Source organism: Podarcis filfolensis, assembly GCF_964270895.1.
Source record: "Podarcis filfolensis genome assembly, chromosome: 2".
Classification (NCBI taxonomy): domain Eukaryota; kingdom Metazoa; phylum Chordata; class Lepidosauria; order Squamata; family Lacertidae; genus Podarcis; species Podarcis filfolensis.
This window is the reverse complement of record NC_139605.1, coordinates 112,089,229-112,109,577: the sequence shown is the minus strand read 5'-3', so window position 1 is coordinate 112,109,577 and position 20,349 is coordinate 112,089,229. Positions and strand designations below refer to the sequence as shown.

General features: G+C 48.1%; 1 protein-coding gene across 3 annotated transcripts in view; it reads left to right on the top strand.

The window, feature by feature from the left end:
• Positions 1-11,471: 11,471 nt before the first annotated feature.
• The window catches only part of ACVRL1 (activin A receptor like type 1), a 59,789-nt gene continuing 50,911 nt past the window's right edge, over positions 11,472-20,349 (top strand). For all 3 annotated transcript variants that reach the window (XR_014544586.1, XR_014544587.1, XM_083599309.1), the window contains exon 1: positions 11,472-12,008. The gene's annotated coding sequence lies outside the window, so the exon portion shown is untranslated. The remainder of the gene's footprint in view (positions 12,009-20,349) is intronic.

Genomic DNA, 20,349 nt, shown 5'->3' with positions numbered 1-20,349 from the left:
TGAACAACTTTTTTTGAAAAAATCCCTAAGCCGCGCGGTCACAATTTCAGCAAAAATCTGACGTTCTGCAATTCACTCAAAAATGGTGCCAAGCTGTTGCAAACGATCCCCTGAAAGGTTTTTCGGTGGAAACAGATGGGTTTTTATCATCGGAAACAGAATTAGCCCTCAACGTGTGAACAACTTTTTTTGAAAAAATCCCTAAGCCGCGCGGTCACAATTTCAGCAAAAATCTGACGTTCTGCACTTCACTCAAAAATGGTGCCAATCTGTTGCAAACGATCCCCTGAAAGGTTTTTCGGTGGAAACAGATGCTTTTTTATCATCGGAAACAGAATTAGCCCTAACCCTAACCCTAACCCTAACCCTAACCCTAACCCTAACCCTAACCCTAACCCTAAAAATCTGACGTTCTGCAATTCACTCAAAAATGGTGCCAAGCTGTTGCAAACGATCCCCTGAAAGGTTTTTCGGTGGAAACAGATGGGTTTTTATCATCAGAAAGAGAATTAGCCCTCGACGTCTGAACAACTTTTTTTGAAAAAATCCCTAAGCCGCGCGGTCACAATTTCAGGAAAAATCTGACGTTCTGCACTTCACTCAAAAATGGTGCCAAGCTGTTGCAAACGATCCCCTGAAAGGTTTTTCGGTGGAAACAGATGGGTTTTTATCATTGGAAACAGAATTAGCCCTAACCCTAACCCTAACCCTAACCCTAACGCTAACCCTCAAAATCTGACGTTCTGCAATTCACTCAGAAATGGTGCCAAGCTGTTGCAAACGATCCCCTGAAAGGTTTTTCGGTGGAAACAGATGGGTTTTTATCATCGGAAACAGAATTAGCCCTCGACGTCTGAACAACTTTTTTTGAAAAAATCCCTAAGCCGTGCGGTCACAATTTCAGCAAAAATCTGACGTTCTGCAATTCACTCAAAAATGGTGCCAAGCTGTTGCAAACGATCCCCTGAAAGGTTTTTCGGTGGAAACAGATGGGTTTTTATCATCGGAAACAGAATTAGCCTTCGACGTCTGTCAGAGCTACCCTAGATCCCAGCTCACAAGGACCAACTCTGCTTCGTTGTTAAGTATAAAAGTCTTTATTGAAGTTCAGTTTCACTTCCAGACCCGCCGCGCGCAGCTCCACGTCTCAAGTGTCAGACCGCTGATGCTCCGTCTGAGTCTCCTCCCCCTTGACACCAATTTAAGATTCTAGCCTTGCTCCACCTTCTCCGCTGCTCCTTCCTCCTCTGGGTCCGCCTGCCCGCCGGGGTTCCGCCCTTTCTAGCCTCTTCTCCCACTGATTCCCCTGAGCCTTCTCCCTCCCTCCGGCGGGCTTTAGGAACTGGTTCCCCATCCGGGTCTCCTGCTGTTCCGCGCGCCTGCACATTTGAACTTGGCGCGCGCGCCCAGCCAGCAGCTTTCCTCCTGACCGTTCCACTGCTGCTGTCACTGCTTCCCCCTTCGGGGGGGCTAACTGCAACTGACCTCCCCTCCGTTGGAGGCGTGGTCAGCCCTGACTCCCTCTCTGGAGGAGACACTGCCCCTGACACATGTGACTCTTCCCCCCCACTACGCTCTGGTGGGGAAACTGGTCCCGATCCTCCACTCTGGCTCCTTGTTTCTGGTGCGTCCCCCCTGGGACCCCCCTTGCCCTGACCATCGGCGCCCCCTTCTGGGAATCTTCTGATTCGCTGGAGAAGCTCATGGAATCTCTCGGGCCACTGTCATACTCCCCTACGCTGCCCTCGGATTCTTCCCCTTCGCTCTCCCAATCCTCTCTCCCCAGTGCTCCTGCTCCTGATTCCCTGACAGTATGTTTAATTACTGTTGAAAACGATATGTTAAACAAAACTAATAAAAAAATATTTAAAAAGAGAAAAAACAGTATGGATGTGTCTAAAAAAAAGGTTTAGAGTGGGGCTGCAGTAGACACAGGCTTTGGGCACACTTTAAAGCACACCCAAAGCACATTTCTCTCCTCAAAGAATTCTGGGAACTGTAGTGTTCCCCTTCACAGAGTTAAAATTCCTTAACAAACTACAGTGCCTGGAATTCTTTGAGAAGGAAAAATGTGCTTCGGGTGTGCTTTAAAGGTATAGCTGCATAGCCCAATTCTTCATTCAAATGTCACTCTGGCCTGGTTCATAGGACACACTCTCTCTCTCTCTCTCCCCCAAATGTCGTGTCATCATCAGATGGGGTTAGCTGTCCCCACAACCTGCCACCAGGGGCACCTGCCCTCCTCTCAATTTGAGAATTATTCAAAAGGATCTTCATGGTCCCTTCCAACTCTATGATTCAGCTTTCTGTATTTGTCAATATTTTTTATTAGCAAGTAACAATTCTGGTGGCTTTTTCTTAAGACTGCCCCCCCTTTTTATTATTATTACAGAAATTCAATTCTTGACGACACAGAAGAAGTTCCCTTTCTTCCCAACCATTCCCCCAACCCTGAGTACCTGAAGAACCATCCAGTGTAAAAAAAAAAAAGTGCTTTCAGGGGGAAGATTGATAATTTCATCTCCATGCTCTGTGCCTGTTTTCTTCTTTATGTAACTTCTCCAGCACAGCACGCATATGGGATGGGGGCGGGCGGCACACGGATGTGGGAAATAGCTGCTCTGCACACACTGTCCTAGTTTGTCTTCAGCGTCTGGTGGGGAAGGAGAAAGGGGGGAGCTAAGGATAAGAAGCGCCTTGCCAAATCAGGCCAGAGACCCATCGAGCCTCATAGAGGCCAACCAGATGCCTACAGGAAACTTGCAAGCAGGTTGTGAGCACAACAGGCAGGTGTCTGTCTCTTTCTCATATATAAAGGGGGGAGGGTCTTGTTTTTTAAAGAGTAAAAAGAGTGTTATGTACTGAGTTGAATAGGATCCAAAAGGCAGCAGTCTGATTGGTCCTAGAACAATAGGATTCAGAATGCAGCAGTCTGATTGGTCCTAGAACAATAGGATCCAGAATGCAGCAGTCTGATTGGTCCACAGGAGCTACCCAATCCAGCTCCAGGTGGAAGGGAATCCGCAACCTGATTGGCCTACAGGAGAACCCCGGAATTAGCCAATCACGTGGGGCCCATTGTGTAAATAATGTATATAAGGCAGACATTCTGGGGGAACTCGCATTCCTCCTCACCACTATGAGCTGAATAAAGAGCATGAAATCCACTCTTGAATCTGAGTATATTTCAGAGAGCACAGGTCTCCTTGGATAGCTGCTCTCAGCAGGGGCAGAGCAAGGTGGGTGCGGTGGGGGCAGTCCGCCCGGGGTGTCATTACCGAGGGGGGTGACATGCAGCACGCCGCGCACCCTTGATTGCTGCCTACCACGATCCGTCGGGGGAAGGGGTGGAGCTGCGCCATTTTGCTGGCGGCCTTTCCCCTTCGTTTTGACAGCCCCACGCTCCTGGGCTGCTGCAGGAGGCATACAAGCAGGTAGGGAGAGAACGGGAAGGAGGCAGGCGAGCAAACAAGCAGAGGGTGGAGGGAAGGAGAGAATAATAATAATAACCCTGCCAAAGCTAGATGGCTTTCAGGCAAAATTTCTACTATCTCTGCTGCAGGTACCCAGCTGTGTCCCCAACTCCATACTTCTGTTAGAAGCTAGTGAATGCCCAATTTCAACTAAAGCGTGGTGGGCTGCCCTAAAACATTGGCTCGGGATTTCTGTGTTTGATCTAGGGAAGGGTTTGTACCAACACCTGACCAATGAGGAATTTGTCAGCAAATGGCAGAAAACCATGTCTAAAAAAGCCACCTCTATTGGTCTGTCACCCCCCCCCCCAATTGTATTACCTGAGTTATGAAGGCGCCCTAAAGACGTTAAAGCAAAGATTATGGGATAATGCACATAGTGACTTGCGATCTCGATCACATGCAGTCTGTAGTCCGCTGGCAGTAGGAGTACAATATGGGCATGTCTTTAAGTTAACATCTTACATTAAAAACCTCACGGTACCAAACTATCGAAGGCTTTTCACCAAAGCCAGACTAAACATCTTTCCTTCTGCAGTGTTGGATGGCAGGTTGAGAAGAGTTCCCTACCAGGACAGACTTTGCTCGTGTGCTCAAGACATTGATTCCATAAAACATATTTTGTTGCACTGTGCAAAATATGAGCAAGCCAGGGCTGAACTGATATTACCCTTGCTGGTACCTTTCCCGGGAAAATCAGAGGCTCACTATGTCAGTTTCCTATTGGAAGACCGGACAAACGCTAGAACATTAGCAGTGGCAAAGTTTTTATCGGTGGTTCCAAAAACCAATGATCCCTATATTCTGAACAAAATGCTTGTTTAACCTGGAGGTAGGCTGTATGAATTGTGCATTGCTTTGTAACGATTTGTTGGGTCTCTGGACCGTAATAAAGATTGATGATGATGATGATGATGATAATAATAAATTTTATTTATACCCTGGCCAGAGCCAGGCTCCGGGCAGCTCACACCAGTAAAATTACAGTAAAAACATAATGGGGGAGGGAACCAATTTAAAATACAGGTTAAAATGCAATTTAAAATGCAGCCTCATTTTAAAAGTAGCCCATAGATCATTTTAAAAGTAGCTCATAGCAGAATCTCCCTCAACTCAGGACCCAAACCGTGTAACCCCATAAAAAGATCAACAACTTTGGCCAACCCTCCCCTAAAAAAAGCTCAATAATTCCTGCCAATGACAATGGATAGATCACAGCCAGTCTTTTTATACTGTGAGTAGATCGCAGTCTCTTGGAAGTCCAACTAGATTTCAATGGGGGGTCATTTCTTGTGCTAGTTTTCTATTTGCAGGAAACGTTTTATTACTATTAATGAAGGAAGGTGAGGACAGGTGACCTCACCTAGGCCCGAAGTCACCCCCCACCAAAGCAGGCTCAAAGCTTCTCAGAGCTTTTCAAAATCATTTTTCTCAGCAGCTAAAAGGCATTAGCTAAGCATCAGAAACATTCCGCTTGCTGTAACTAAAAAGATTGCAACAAAGGTAGGGAACACAGTCCATTGTTTCTCAGGCCTTTCTGATGCCTTCTGGCCTTGCTAAAGAACCACATTGCAACTTGCAACATGCCAAAGCACAAGAATGAAACAACTGGAACACACTGAAACCCCCTCACCCCCTTTCCTGCCAAGAGTCCACAACAGTCCCAAGACAGCTTTCTGTACATGCTCAGGAACCTCAACATGGGGCAGGACTCCTGAGGGAGGAGAAAGGAGGAGGGAACTGGAAAGGGGTATATATGCTTGTGCACATGATTGTGAACTCGTGCATGCTTTTTGTGGACTATCACACTTGCTCCTTCTACCAGTTCATGGATGGTAGAAATAAAAAGCCTTTTCTCCGAACTATTCCTTGAGTGTCTGTTGACTCCCACTTCCCTTTCCCAGGCGCAATGTTTTTCCCACCCGAGGGCAAAGCCTCATAAGGCTACATTTCTTGGTGCGTTGGGCGTCTTGGATCCCTTCCCAGGAAAGGGGTTTCAGAGTGTTCATTATTATTATTATCACAGGGGGCATGAAAAAGGTAGTTCCCTTAAGTCTGGCCTGAAGTGGTACTCTCTGTTCTTCCACCTTGACCTTCACCTCACGATCAGGCCAGGGAAGCACAAGCCCTTCCTTGTGACCATTCTTTATTTGGATGTGGGCTGTTTTGTTTCCCTCAAGGCCCTCCATTTTAAAAACAAACCCTGTTGCCTTCCTGTTTCCCTTAATGCCCATTCCTCAGAAGAGAGCAGGATCGGCCTCAAAGTCGTTTTGTTTTACCTCAGAGGCCGAGTCCGTCTGCCGCTTCATTTTGGCAGGCCTGATAAGGCAAAATTTCACTTATCCCCGCCATTCCCACCCCCCAAACAACATAAGGGGGCTTTGATCGCTGCAGGCTATGAGTCGAACACTTGAACAAAACATCTTTCTGAAATCTAAATATTACGCCGTCAGAGCATGTCCCTCTTCCCAGCCCTTTCTCCATTTAAATCCTTTTTGTAATGCCAGACTGATGTCATGTTTCTCCTCAAGAGCTGGTGTGTGGGAGTTGGTTCGGCTGCCGTTTTTTGTCCGCTTGATGAGAAATTATTGACTCTGGTTGTAACAACGCACAGGCGGTTTCCCCACAGTTTTTGCACAAGCTTTAGAAATAAGAATAATAATTATTATTATTATTTATACCCTGCCCTCCCAAGCCAGAGCCGGGCTCAGGGCAGCTAACACCAATAAATTAAAATCACAGAAAAACATAATAGGGGGAAAGGAGAGGGAGGGAAAACAGAAAACCAATTTAAAATACAGGTTAAAATGCAATTTAACTTTTGTTGCTTTTGTTTTGCTGCTTTTAATCCTGTTGTTATTTGTACCGCATTGTATTTAAGAATGCGGGTTACGATTATTGATTCTTACGTAAGCCGCCCTGGAAAACATTATTTGAAGGGGTTGGTTAAAGTCTGCCATCCAAATAAACAAATAAACAGGATAGCTCAGTTGGCTGGAGCACGGTGCTGGTAATGCCAAGGTTGCAGGTTCAATTCCCGTAAGGGACAGCTGCATATCCCCTGTTATGTACTGAGTTGAATAGGATCCAAATTGCAGCAGTCTGATTGGTCCCAGAACAATAGGATCCAAAATGCAGCAGTCTGATTGGTCCGCAGGAGCCATCCAATCCAGCTCCAGGTGGAAGGGAATCCGCAACCTGATTGGCCTACAGGTGAATCCCAGAATTAGCCAATCACGTGGGGCCCATTGTGTAATAATGTGTATAAAGCAGACATTTGGGGGGAACTAGCATTTCTTACTACTATGAGCTGAATAAAGAGCATGAAATCCAAACTCGACTCCGAGTATATTTCATCCCCGCATTGCAGGGGGTTGGACTAGATGATCCTCAGTGTCCCTTCCAACCCTATGAGTCTACAAGTCTCATATACCGTATACTGCAAGGGAAACTCAACTCTTCCTATCAGGGATTTGCAGTGACAGGAATAGCCTCAGACAGGGAAGTATTTGTTTTAATTCTGCACAATATTTACAAAGAGAACAAAAGACAAGCTTTTTATATATATTTTTTTAAAAACCGCCAAGCTTGTTTGTCCAAATCCTGCAGTGAAGCAGAGAGGGGAATAGCATGTGGTTCACTTTGAAATTAGATACAAGAACCCTCTGAGATCTGGGAATCCCAATGGATACAGGGCAAAATTATTTGCAAAGTAAAGACATCAACACACACCAACCCCAAGAGATCATACAGAGCAGTCCTGATAACAGGTCACAACCATACTTTTAAACGCACTCTTATATCTCTTTAACCATCATAGCTTATCCTCAAGAATCCTGAGATTTTTCGTTTGTTGAGGGTTGTTAGGAGACATACACACCCCTCACAGAGCTGCGATACCCGGCACGCTTAAAATCTACATTTCCCATGATTCTTTGGGGGAAGCCATGACAGTTAAAGTGTTTAAGATGGCACCATGAACATGAGAGAGCACATGGTTCAATGAATGGTTTCCCTGCGCTTTGCCATGACTCCGTTACACTAACCCGTATTAGTGTTTTATTATATGTATATAAAGTACCAATAAGCAATCAGAGTGTTTATTTACATAGTTTTCCTAATTTATGCCTCATGACCCAGTCAGAGCCTTCATGACATCTGAATGCTATCTCTCTTTAGAGTTTCTGCCTCCCCGCCCCCCCTCAACATGCCTCCTATGCTTTTAATTGCTGCTAATTTAACAGATAAAGCTTTCTCATTGCCGAAACTTCATACTGGGCGACAAGGAAGCTTCACGTGATGAGTTTCTGTCAGTATCTGACAAAGAGCAACTCCACTTCTCTCTGTCTTGTGGTTTTAGAGTGCTGGGGGGGTTACACTTAAAAAGAATGAAAAGTGAGGTAGTGGGGAGACAGAAAAGAGAGAAATCTTGCACAACATAATCCTTTAAAAGGGAGGGGGGGAAACTACGGATGTCACGAGGTTGTGCTGAAAAATGCACTTCCACTGTTAAAAGGAGCAGTAATGAAAGATCGATTCAGAAATAGACCGGGACCAACTGACTCCATTATGAAGGGGTGGGCAGCTGAGATTTCCAAGAAGGAGGAAAGATGGCTAAAGCGATTAGCAAAAGGTATTCCAAGACACATTTCCTGCAAGGAGGGGCTTCCTTTTCCTGCCTGCATGGCAACAGACCTGCTTTTTATCAGATCAAAACTGTTTATTTCCAATTGAGGGATGCCGACTCAACGAAGTTTTCTTTCCCATCCAAAAAGAACTTTGGCTGAGATAATGAAACAGCCCTTTAAAAACTGAGCGGCATTCTGGTAAATTCAGTTGATATGTATCAACCCACACATTTGGGGAAACAGGATAAGGGGAGTTTAGCAACCTATTCTTACATAACTCTGCAGTGTCTGGAAAGGGTCTGTCTCCACATCTTCTCACAGCAGAACATTTCAGAGGAGCTATTCCATTCCTACCCTTTTATTTCCACTCCTGTCATGTCACTGGCAGCTTACGTAAATTGACTATTTGTCCTTTTTTCTGCATTCTGTCAAAATTTGAATTTTTCGACATTTGAAAGCAACTTCAAAACGTGATCTGAAAACAACAGCCACCTCAGACTCTCATACATTCCAATAAATATGCGCACGGTCTTTATTTTGTATCGGATATACTCAGTGCTTTTTTTCGGGGGGTGCAGGGGTGCGCACAACGCAAACATTTTGCGAATCTAAGTTTGGCCTCATTGAGGGGCAGTATTTCAATATGAGTAGGAAAAGGACAGTACCTCTAAACATTTTTTAAGGGGGGAAAAGCACTGGATATACTGATTTAATACAAGTGGCACACAACAGAACATACTGGTCCAGTTATTGACATAAATGTGCAGTCAAATGGCAAACCAGCACACTGGAAAAAAACAAACTTGCTCCATCTTTCACGTGACAGCCCTTTAGATGTTTGAAGGTGGCTATCATATCTCCTCTCAGGCTCCTCTTATCCATAAACAGTTATCCAGGCTAAACATACTCAGTTCCATTAACTGTTCCTCATAAAGCTTGGGTTCCAGACCTTTAATCGTCTTGGTTGTCCTCTGCACACGTTCAACATCCTGTCAACATCCTTTTTAAACTGTGTTACCCAGAACTGGACACAGCACTCCAGGTGTATTCTGATCAAGGCAAAATAGAGCAAAACTATCGCTTCCCTTGATCGGAACACTATATTTCTGTTGATGCAGCCTAGAATAGCACTAGCTAGTCATCCAAGTCATTTATAAAGACGCTGAACAACCATGGGCCCAGGACAGAATTGTGTTGCAACCCCACTTACCACTTTTTCCCGGGATGGCAAGGAACTATTAGTGAGCAGTCTTTGGGTTCAGTCAGTCAACCAGCTACAAATCCACCTAAAAATGACCTCATCCAGACCACATTTTACCAGCTCCTCTGCAAGAATATCATGGCGGACTTTGTCAAAAGCCTTACTGAAAGCTACATCCACAGCATTCCCTTGCTCCCCCCCAAGCTTATGTAAAAAAAATGGAAATGTGATTCATCTGGCATGACTTGGTTTTGAGAAACCTATGCTGGGTCTATTACTATCACTGCATCATTTTCTAAGTACTAACAGACAGACTGTTTAGGATCTATCCTGGTATCAACATCAAGCTGATAGGTTGCTAGTTACATGGGTCTTCTCCCTCCCCGTTTTGAAAATGGGGACAACATTTACCTGCCTCCAGTGTGCAGGGACCTCATCTTCACCTGTTCTATAATCTTTGAGAAGATTATAGACAGAGGCTCTGTGATTACATCCTAATAAAAGGTAACTGTGCAAGAATTTAGGGTCACATATTAATGGTACAGTATGCATAGATTAAATTTGGCCAAAAGGTGTTCGTCCAAGGGCCCATCTTCACAGAAGACCAATGGACACCATCCCATAATACTGGATGAGGGAACTGAAAACCAATTGTTGCAGTCCTGGTTATATATATAGTAGCTTTTTCAAAGCCCTTTCACGTTGGAAATCTCCTTTGACAGCTGTTTGTACAGCTGGAAATTGTGCGTGTTTGGTTTAGGTTTTTGAATTTTACTTGTGTTTTGTTGGCCTGTTTTATTTATTTGTGAACTGCCCTGGGATCTTTACTGAGTAAGGGTGGCTTAGAAGTACAGTCGACCAATCGACCAATCAATCAATCAATCAATCAATCAAACAGTGCTCTGTAAGAGTTGCTGTAGTGTGGCATTAACATTCATCCCATAGTGAAGAATGTTGGTCAGCTTTATATTTAGTCTCCAGAGTTGACTTACGCAAAAATTACCGAAGCTCTGAAAGCAGAATGGTCATGAGATGTGGCTGGTTGGTTCTAAGGTAAAGGTAAAGGGACCCCTGACCATTAGGTCCATTCGTGACCGACTCTGGGGTTGCGGCGCTCATCTCGCTTTATTGGCCGAGGGAGCCGGCGTACAGCTTCTGGGTCATGTGGCCAGCATGACTAAGCTGCTTCTGGCGAACCAGAGCAGCGCACGGAAATGCCGTTTACCTTCCCGCCAGAGCGGTACCTATTTATCTACTTGCACTTTGACGTGCTTTCGAACTGCTAGGTTGGCAGGAGCTGGGACCGAGCAACGGGAGCTCACCCTGTCGCGGGGATTCGAACCACCAACCTTCTGATCAGCAAGTTCTAGGCTCTGTGGTTTAACCCACAGCGCCACCCGCATCCCTACTGGTCCTTTAAAAAGAATGGTGAGGATTGCCAAAATTTGCTTATCGATCCCATGTCCAGAGCAGATAAATGCCAGTGCCTGTGATACAGCTGATCAATAAGGAATGCCAGCTATGGGTTGCAAAAATACAGGGCCACGGGGCTGAGGACAGAGCCAAGACAAAACCTGGAGGTACACTGTCAGAGCCAGAGTGGAACCTGATGCATTGTGGGTGAACAATCTGGACAGAGGCAACTCCAGATGGTGGTGCATTTTCTGGGGGTCCAAACACACTCCAATTCTCAACTAACATGGGGTCTCTCTTCAAGGTCACTGCCTTGTCTGGTCCACAGACCTCTGTCCTTCCAGATTAAGAGACTCGGTGATGGCAGCTGGCCTAAGGCATCCACAAAGCTTGTAGCCAGGACTGTGGGTTTTGGTGGCTGGCTGGATCACTGTTCTGGTTGCCTGACAGAAATAGGGCATAATCTTTCTGCCCAGACCGGTGAAATAGAGACTGATCTGGTTGACAGCCCCCACTCTGACCCCCCGAATTAGTCAACTGCATTCTGAAAACGAAAACAGGGAAAAAAGGAACCGATCAGCTGGAGGAATGAAACAGAGTAAGGTGAGGCAATAAGAATCACTTAGTTGTCAGAAATAGGAGATCATGAAGAATAATTGCGCAGGACCCTACTGTGTTCTGGGGGGAGAGAGGGAGGGAGGGACTCTGTGTGTGTGTGTGTGTGTGTGTGTGTGTGTGTGTGTGTGTGTGTGTAGATCTGTGCTTTGCAATAGGAAATGCTTTATTAGCTGGGAGTGGTGGAGAAATGCCAAGCAGGAAGAGGCAGTAATAAGAAACATTTTTAACTTCTCCCACCTCCAGAGCTTGCCAAACCACTGCTTTCAGAGCGAGAGGGAAAGTGCAGAGGGGACTGTAGAAAAGAATCCTGGCTCCTGCTCCCCATTTAATCAACCCTGCTTTCGATACGCCGGCCTCCCTGGGATACGCTTTGCCAGGAAGGAGCTTCAGACTAAATCAGGGGACGCTGCGCCTTTAAAGTTGGAAAATTCAGGAAGGTTCGTACGGTCATCGGAAAGGAGACCCATGATTCTGTATCAGGCCAGGCATACGAGAATGGTGAGGAGCTGCCCAGGGTGATCTAAATACATGCATCTGCTGGTGTTTTTTTAAAAAAGAACACTTCAGCCTGTGGTACCGAAGAAAACTTTTAGCCGAGGCCCGCTGAAAGCAGGAAGGCAGCAGGATACAGGACGTGCCCAGGCTTCACTCTCTTCCCCCTACATAGACTTCTGGGTAAGTTGGATTCAATGTTTCTGACATTTTCATTTTTACTTGAGGGGGGATTTTTAAAAAGAAGCTGTCAAGCAAAACAGGAATTTCTAAGATTTCTAAGATCTTTAGGCACCAGGCCCCTCATAAAAGAATGGAGAAAAGATTGAAACATATCACTGCTGAAATCAAATTCCTAGCAGCATTTAGCATCTTCAGTTTTTTCTAGCCTGGCTCTCAGACAGGACAGACCAGCTCCCTTGAGCTCCTCCACAAAACCAACTGGCCATTGCTTGGACTCTTGCTGAGCTCAGCTCAGCTGGGGATTATGGCGAAATCCTTGGGCAAAAACGCCGCAAGGACGATGCTAGACAGCAGCACCAATTCGCGGAGAAAAATCGAAACAGATGTTTCCAGGGGTGGGTTGAAATATTTCATTTGTGGATCGTGGGAATCTGGGGGAGGGGGTGCCAGACCACTGACAGTGAAAGCTGACCACAATAATAATTACGATTTTTTTTATTTATACCCCGCCCATCCGCCCATCTGGCTGGGTTTCCCCAGCCACTCTGGGTGGCTCCCAATAGAATATTAAAAACACAATAAAAGATCAAACATTAAAAACTTCCCTAAACAGATGTCTTCTAAAAGTCGGATAGATGTTTATTTCCTTGACATATGATGGGAGGGTGTTCCACAGGGCGGGCGCCACTACTGAGAAGGCCCTCTGCCTGGTTCCCTGTAACCTCACTTCTCACAGTGAAGGAACCTCCAGAAGGCCCTTGGAGCTGGACCCCAGGCTGAACGATGGGAGTGGAGATGCTCCTTCAGTTATAAGAGCAGCTGTAAGAGGATTTATGGCAGTGGTGGAGAATCTTGTGCCTTCCAGATGTGTTTAGACAACAACACACATCGGCTCGGACCATTGGCCATGCTAGCTGGGCCTCATGGCAGTAGAGAGTCCAACAACACATAGAGGGTCACTGACTCCCCACCCCCCACCCCACCCCTGTGTTGTAGTGATTTTGTCTCTGTCTGCATCTGAAATTGATAGGCATGTCCATTAAAAATCTATTTAGTGTGGCATTCTTGAACACAGTGAAAGGGCGATCTGAGAAAGCACAGGATAAAAAGGTAAAGGTAAAGGGACCCCTGACCATTAGGTCCAGTCGTGGCCGACTCTGGGGTTGCGGCGCTCATCTCGCTTTATTGGCCGAGGGAGCCGGTGTACAGCTTCCGGGTCATGTGGCCGGCATGACTAAGCCGCTTCTGGCGAACCAGGGCAACGCATGGAAACGCTGTTTACCTTCCCGCCGGTGCGGTACCTATTTATCTACTTGCACTTCGAGGTGCTTTCGAACTGATAGGTTGGCAGGAGCCAGGGCAACGGGAGCTCACCTCGTCGCGGGGATTCGAACCGCCAACCTTCTGATCGGCAAGTCCTAGGCTCTGTGGTTTAACCCACAGCGCCACCCGCATCCCTAAAGCACAGGATACAACTTTATTAATCCAGGTAGTATAGAGAAATTCTAATTTCCTAAATGACTGGTTCCTGAGGAAGCTACAGATTCCTGAAATGGTTAAGTCATCTACCACTGCAGATGTGAGTCGTTGCACAGGATTCAAAAGCGGAAGCCCTATTCAAAGGCTTCCACCTGCACAATGGGGCTATTCCCCCCTCTCCTCCCCCATGTGCCCCTCCCATAAAATTGGCTGGGGGCGGGGAAGGAGTCAGAAGAACCACCAGAACATTATTCAGGGAATGGAGAAGAGGATTGCTCCATCTGGCAATCAAACAATTGCCTCAGTGAGATGCTGAATTCCTCCCATGTTGCAGGAAAACAGAGCTGAAAGGAGGAGGTTGCAGGAGGATGGTAGTGGGTGGGGTAAGGGTTAAGCACTCCCCCCCCCGCCCCATTTTTCCACTTCAAATCGTATCCTTCCCCTTCTGTTTTTGCAGCTGTTTGGCAAAGGCTCATATTCATAGGCCCAGGTTTGCACCCCAATGTCTGGTTCCAGCTAGGAACAGACAAATCTATCAATTTTGCTTTCTCTCAGTTTTCCTACCTTAAGTTCCGCTCTCTGCATCTCCACACCAGTCTGTGAATTTCTTTAAGTGCGAAAATTTGTTAGCATCATGGTGCAGATTTGCCCTAATAGTCACACCTTTATGCAATTTTACTGTGATGGGATGATGAGCTGCTTGTGCGTAAAATCCTGATCCCTCAGAGTTTGGCTAAGTTCCCAAACCTCTGTCTGTGATGGAGCTCCTTAAGCGTGGCTCCATCAATCGCTCGTTGAATCGGACAGTGGGCGTTTACGGAACTTCTTCCAGCATAAAAGCTCCTTAACGGAAACACGTCTTCTGGACTCTCGGCGTGACAGTTTCCGCCGAGGAGTGGGTGTTCCTACGGGAGGTCCTGAAACCCCCCCACTGTTCTCGCTAGAAGTATCTCTGAGCTCTCCCTCCGACTCACTTTCCCTTGGAACTCCACTTCTCCCCCTGCTGGTCCCCTCCTCCGCTGAGTGGTCTCTCTCACCCTCCATGAGCCCTTTCACTTCCTTCGTCTCAGATGACAGTTCCCTGACATCCACCTCCCCTCCAGGGCCCCCTTCACCCCCTTCCCTCCCCTCCTCTGCGGGAGGCGAGGGAGCAAAACCCCTGAAGGAACCTCCCTCATCTTCCGAAGTTTCGAACACTTCCCTCCACCTTTTGCTGTTCCCGGTTTCCAAGTACTCCTCCTCCTCGGAGTCGGTACCTCCTTCCAACTCCGATTCCCTGAATCCCTCCAGTTCCTCCTCATCGTCGGTGGTGCCAAAGTACTCCCTTCGGAACCTCGCTACTGGCTGAGGTTTCCTGGGGAACCTTTGGTGGAACGTTTCGATCAAGACCTCGTCATGGACCTCCTCTGCCTTCACCCAGGTGTTTTCTGACTCTGGTTCCCCTTCCCACGCGACCAAATACTCCACCTGATTCCCCTTCCACCTGGAGTCGATGATTTCCGCCACATAGTTGCGGCTTTCCCTTTCTTCTATGGCTGGCCCCCGTGTGGATACCCCTTCACCTTCCCCCCGGTATGGTGACAGTAATGACCTGTGGAATACTGGGTGCAGTTTCATGTGGTTCGGTAACCGGAGTCTGAAAGCCACTGGGTTGATCTGTTGGATGACCTCAAATGGTCCCAATCTTTTGGGTCTCAATTTCTTGCAACCCCCCTTGTACGGCAACCCTTGGGTTGATAGCCAGACCCGACTCCCCACCCTAATTGTTTCACCTCCCCTTCTGCTCTTGTCTGCCTGCCTCTTATATTCTTCTTTGGCCCTTTCTAAGTTGTGTTGGAGTTGACGATGGATCGCTTCCATTTCTTCTACAAAAAGTTCAGCGGCCGGAACACTCCATCTCTCTCCTCCTTCCCCTGGAAACGCCCTGGGGTGGCACCCATAATTAGCCAAAAATGGGCTCATCCCGGTGGACACATTCTCTGCATTATTGTAAGCAAATTCCGCTAGTGCCAACTTTTCGACCCAATCGTTTTCTCTGTCATTGACATAGCACCTCAGGTATTGTTGAAGGATACCGTTTGCCCTCTCCGCCTGCCCATTGGTCTCAGGGTGCCTGGCAGTCGAAAAGTTGACCTCTACGTGCAACAAGCTCATAAGCTTCCTCCAGAATCTGGACGTGAACTGTTTCCCTCTGTCGGACACCAGCCTCAAGGGGGCGCCATGCAGCCTAAAAATATGTTCTACAAACAATTTCGCTGTCTCTTCCGCCGTGACTGCATGTGAGCAAGCTACAAAGTGACCCATCTTAGTTAACTGGTCTACTACGACTAGTATGGCGGTTTTCCCCTGGGATTTGGGCAGATCAGTCATAAAATCTATCGACACCGCCTCCCACGGTCGTTCTGGTGTGGGTAACGGTTCTAATAAACCCGCTGGTGCCCGCCTTTCTCCTTTGGCTCTCTGGCATTGGTCACACCTTCTCACATACTCCCGTACATCCTCCCTCACCTTGGGCCACCAAAACTCCCTGGTCACCAACCACATGGTCTTGTGTTGCCCAAAATGCCCCGCTGTGGGATTGTCGTGCAACTGTTTGAGTACTCTCCCCCTCAATTCCCCTTCGGGTATATATAGTGCCCCTTTGTAATACAATGCCCCGTTTCTTTCTTCAAAACCTCCGGGGTCTTCTCCCTCTCTCCTTAAACCTCTGAGCTTATCCTGGGCGTACTCATCATTGACCGTCCCCTCTACCAGTTCTCTTTGCCCCACCCAGGCCGCACCACACACCCAGTGGTCCTCTGGGATAATATGTCTCTCTTCTGGCGCTCCCTCCCCCTCCAAATATTCAGGTTTGCGAGAGAGAGCGTCCGCTCTGATGTTTTCTGGACCTGGCACGTAGCAGATTTCAAAATGGAATTTGGAGAACTCCTGGGCCCATCTCACTTGTCGTTGGTTGAGCACTCGTGCTGTTCTCCAATACTCCAAATTCTTGTGGTCCGTACACACTTGCACCTTATGCTGTGCGCCAATTAGTAAGTGTCTCCATCTCCGGAACGCTTCGTGAATGGCGAGTAGTTCTCGGTCATATACCGTGTAGTTCCTCTCGGATTTGTTCAGCTTACGCGAAAAGAAGGCACACGGTCTCCATTCCGACTTATTGCTCCCTGGCTGAAGCAGCACTGCCCCCACCGCCCGGTCTGAGGCATCAGTTTCCACTCTCATGGGTTTTTGTAAATCCACATGCAGAAGCTGTTCTTCCGAAGCGAATGCCTTTTTCAATTCCTCAAAAGCGTGCTCCGCCTCTGCCGTCCAAACGAATTTCTTCTTGCTGCTTAGACAGTCCGTGATGGGAGCCGTTAAGTGGGCAAAGTTCTTGATGAATTTACGGTAAAAGTTCCCAAACCCTAAGAACCTTTGCACATCTTTTTTGGTTTTCGGTGTCTTCCATTCCAGCACCGCCTGGACCTTGCCTGGATCCATGGCTAATCCCTTGTCTGATAAGCGGTACCCCAGGAATTCCACCTCCTTGGTGTGGAACTGACACTTCTCCAATTTCACCCACAACTGGTTTGCTTGCAGCTGGCTCAGCACTTCCCTGACATCCTTCACATGCTGCTCCTCATTCTCCGAATATATCAGCACGTCATCGAGGAATGCCACGCAATTCTTGTAGAGCAAAGGTCCCAGTACATGGTTCATGAGCGATTGAAAACAGGCGGAGCCTGATTGCAATCCGAATGGCATAACGAGATATTCGAAAGCCCCTAGGGGGGTGAACATCGTTGTCTTCCATTCATCCCCCTTCTTTATTCGTATCAGGTTGTACGCTCCTCTCAAGTCCAGTTTCGTGAATATCTTTCCCTTCCTCACCCTGGTCAAAATGTCATCAATCCTGGGCATGGGGAAAGTCACTGGTTCTGACACGGCATTCAGGGCCCGGTAGTCCACGACCAATCTCGGTTTATCCGTGTTTTTTTTGTCCACAAAAAACACTGGACTGCCCCCCACCGCTCTGGACTCTCTGATGAAACCTCTCTTCAGGTTTTTGTCAATAAACTCCCTCAACTCCTGCATTTCCCTGTCTGACATGGCGTACAGCTTGCCCACGGGTAGCTGGGCCCCAGGGACCAGGTTAATCTGGCAGTCAAAGTCTCTATGCGGTGGTAGTTTATCTGCTTCCCTTTCGCTGAAGACCTTGCTCAGGTCAGCGTATTGTTTGGGCACCTTCCCTTTGTTCGCCACTTCCGTCCCTGCTATGGAGGCTTTTGCCCCTTCTGGCACCTTTCCCTCTTTGCAGTGTTCCAGGCAATGTCCTGACCCAAAGGACACCACTCTCTGATGCCAGCCCACTAGCGGGTCATGCAACGCTAGCCAGCTCATTCCCAAAATGACTGGCGCCCCTCCCAGGGTGGCTACATTGAACGCTATCCTTTCGGTGTGCCTTGCCACCCTCATAACCATTGGGACGGTCTGTAGGCTAACTTCTCCCCCCAACAGCTCCCTCCCATCGATCGTGGTGACCTGCAGGGGGTTGCTTAAAGGGAGTGTCTGTATCTGGTGTTCCGCTGCAAACTCCTTGCTCATAAAATTACAGGAGCTGCCTGAGTCTAACAGCGCCTTGGTCTTTAGTGGGTATCCGTTTGCCAGCTCTAGCAACACCTCTATTACTAGGGCTGGTCTTGGAGGTTCCGGAGTGGGCACTTTTACTGCTCCTTGGCCTGTCTGCAGTGCCCTGACAGAGGCAGACAGGCGTTGGCTTTTACTGGCTCCTGGACTTCCTCCTCCTTTCCCCCAACAGCCCCCGCCATCCCTTGCCATTCCTTTCTTTGCGGGCAGACTCTGGCAAAGTGACCTGGCTGCTGGCAGAGGTAACATTTCTTGGCGCTCTTTCCCTCCTTCTTCCTCCCTTCACTGGGATTTGAAACTGCGCGCGCGCGCGCTGTTCCAACTTCCATCGGCTCTCCGGGCGGGAAACTTGGCTCTGGAATCTCTGGAATGCGGAAATCCCTCCAACGCTCTCCTTTCCCCTCCCGCTTCTCCAAGGCTCTTGCCTCCTGGCGCGCTCCAATGGTCAGCGCTGATTTGGTCAGCTGGTCCATAGACTCCGCCCTGGGCGCCCGGGAAAGTTCGTCTTTCACCGCCGAAGAAAGCCCCTCTTCAAATAGCATTTGAATGGGTTCCGCCGATAGGTCCCACCCCAATCTATGTATCAACATTGTAAACTCAGTCCAGTACTCACGAACCGATCGACTCCCCTGTTTGCAAGCCATCAATTGTCTGCGTACCAGTCCCTGTTCAATCTCGCTGGAAAACATCAAATCCATGGCGCGAAAAAACTTCCTCGCGTCCTTCAGCATGTCACTATTCCCTGCCATCAGGGGCCTGACCCAGTCTCTCGCCCCTCCTTCGAGATGGCCAATCACAAACGCCACTCGCGATGCCTCATCGGGAAAGTCATTAAACTGCAGTTCAAGAGCATACTGCATCTCTGTCCTAAAGGCTTGGTAGTTCCTGGGGTCCCCCCCAAACTTCTGCACCATTCCTGGCATCTTTCTTGCTAGTGTAGCGCCTTTTGCCTTTTCTGCATCCTGCGCCCTCCTTTCTTCTAGCCTCGCCGTTTGCATTGCTAGCTGGAGTTCCAACATTCTGTACCTTTCTTCCAGAGTTGGACCTTCTCCAGCTCCTCCTGCTCCTCCGGCTCCGGCTGGGTCACTCATGATGCCTCTCTGCACAAGCTGCTTTCAGGGACTGTCCGATTGCTGTGATGGGATGATGAGCTGCTTGTGCGTAAAATCCTGATCCCTCAGAGTTTGGCTAAGTTCCCAAACCTCTGTCTGTGATGGAGCTCCTTAAGCGTGGCTCCATCAATCGCTCGTTGAATCGGACAGTGGGCGTTTACGGAACTTCTTCCAGCATAAAAGCTCCTTAACGGAAACACGTCTTCTGGACTCTCGGCGTGACAGTTTCCGCCGAGGAGTGGGTGTTCCTACGGGAGGTCCTGAAACCCCCCCACTGTTCTCGCTAGAAGTATCTCTGAGCTCTCCCTCCGACTCACTTTCCCTTGGAACTCCACTTCTCCCCCTGCTGGTCCCCTCCTCCGCTGAGTGGTCTCTCTCACCCTCCATGAGCCCTTTCACTTCCTTCGTCTCAGATGACAGTTCCCTGACATTTACCTAATACTGTAGAAGGGACGCGGGTGGCGCTGTGGGTTCAACCACAGAGCCTAGGACTTGCTGATCAGAAGGTTGGCGGTTCAAATCCCCGCGACGGAGTGAACTCCCGTTGCTCGGTCCCTGCTCCTGCCAACCTAGCAGTTCGAAAGCATGCCAGCGCAAGTAGATAAATAGGTACCGCTCTGGCGGGAAGGTAAACGGTGTTTCCGTGCGCTGCTCTGGTTTCTCCAGAAGCGGCTTAGTCATGCTGGCTACATGAGCCGGAAGCTGTACGCCAGCTCCCTCGGCCAATAAAGCGAGATGAGCGCCGCAACCCCAGAGTCGGCCACGACTGGACCTAATGGTCAGGGGTCCCTTTACCTTTACCTTTACCTAATACTGTACACATAACTTTTGTGAGCAAAAGCGAATCTCATTTCCGTTCATGACAACAGAAACTATGCCGTGATTTACGTCAGTTTCTACAATGCAAAATTGCGCCTGCTCGGCATATTTCTGCAGATCACATTTTCCTCGACCACTGGCCAGGCTGACGGGGGCTGATTAGAGTTCTAGTCCAGCAACATCTGGAGAGACACAAGCATCTGGTCTAACACATCAGGAATTTAGACACCCTTGTAAAGTGTGGAATGGTGGGTGGGAATGTGAATTGTGTGCTTCACAACTAAAGTAATACACATGCCTTTCTA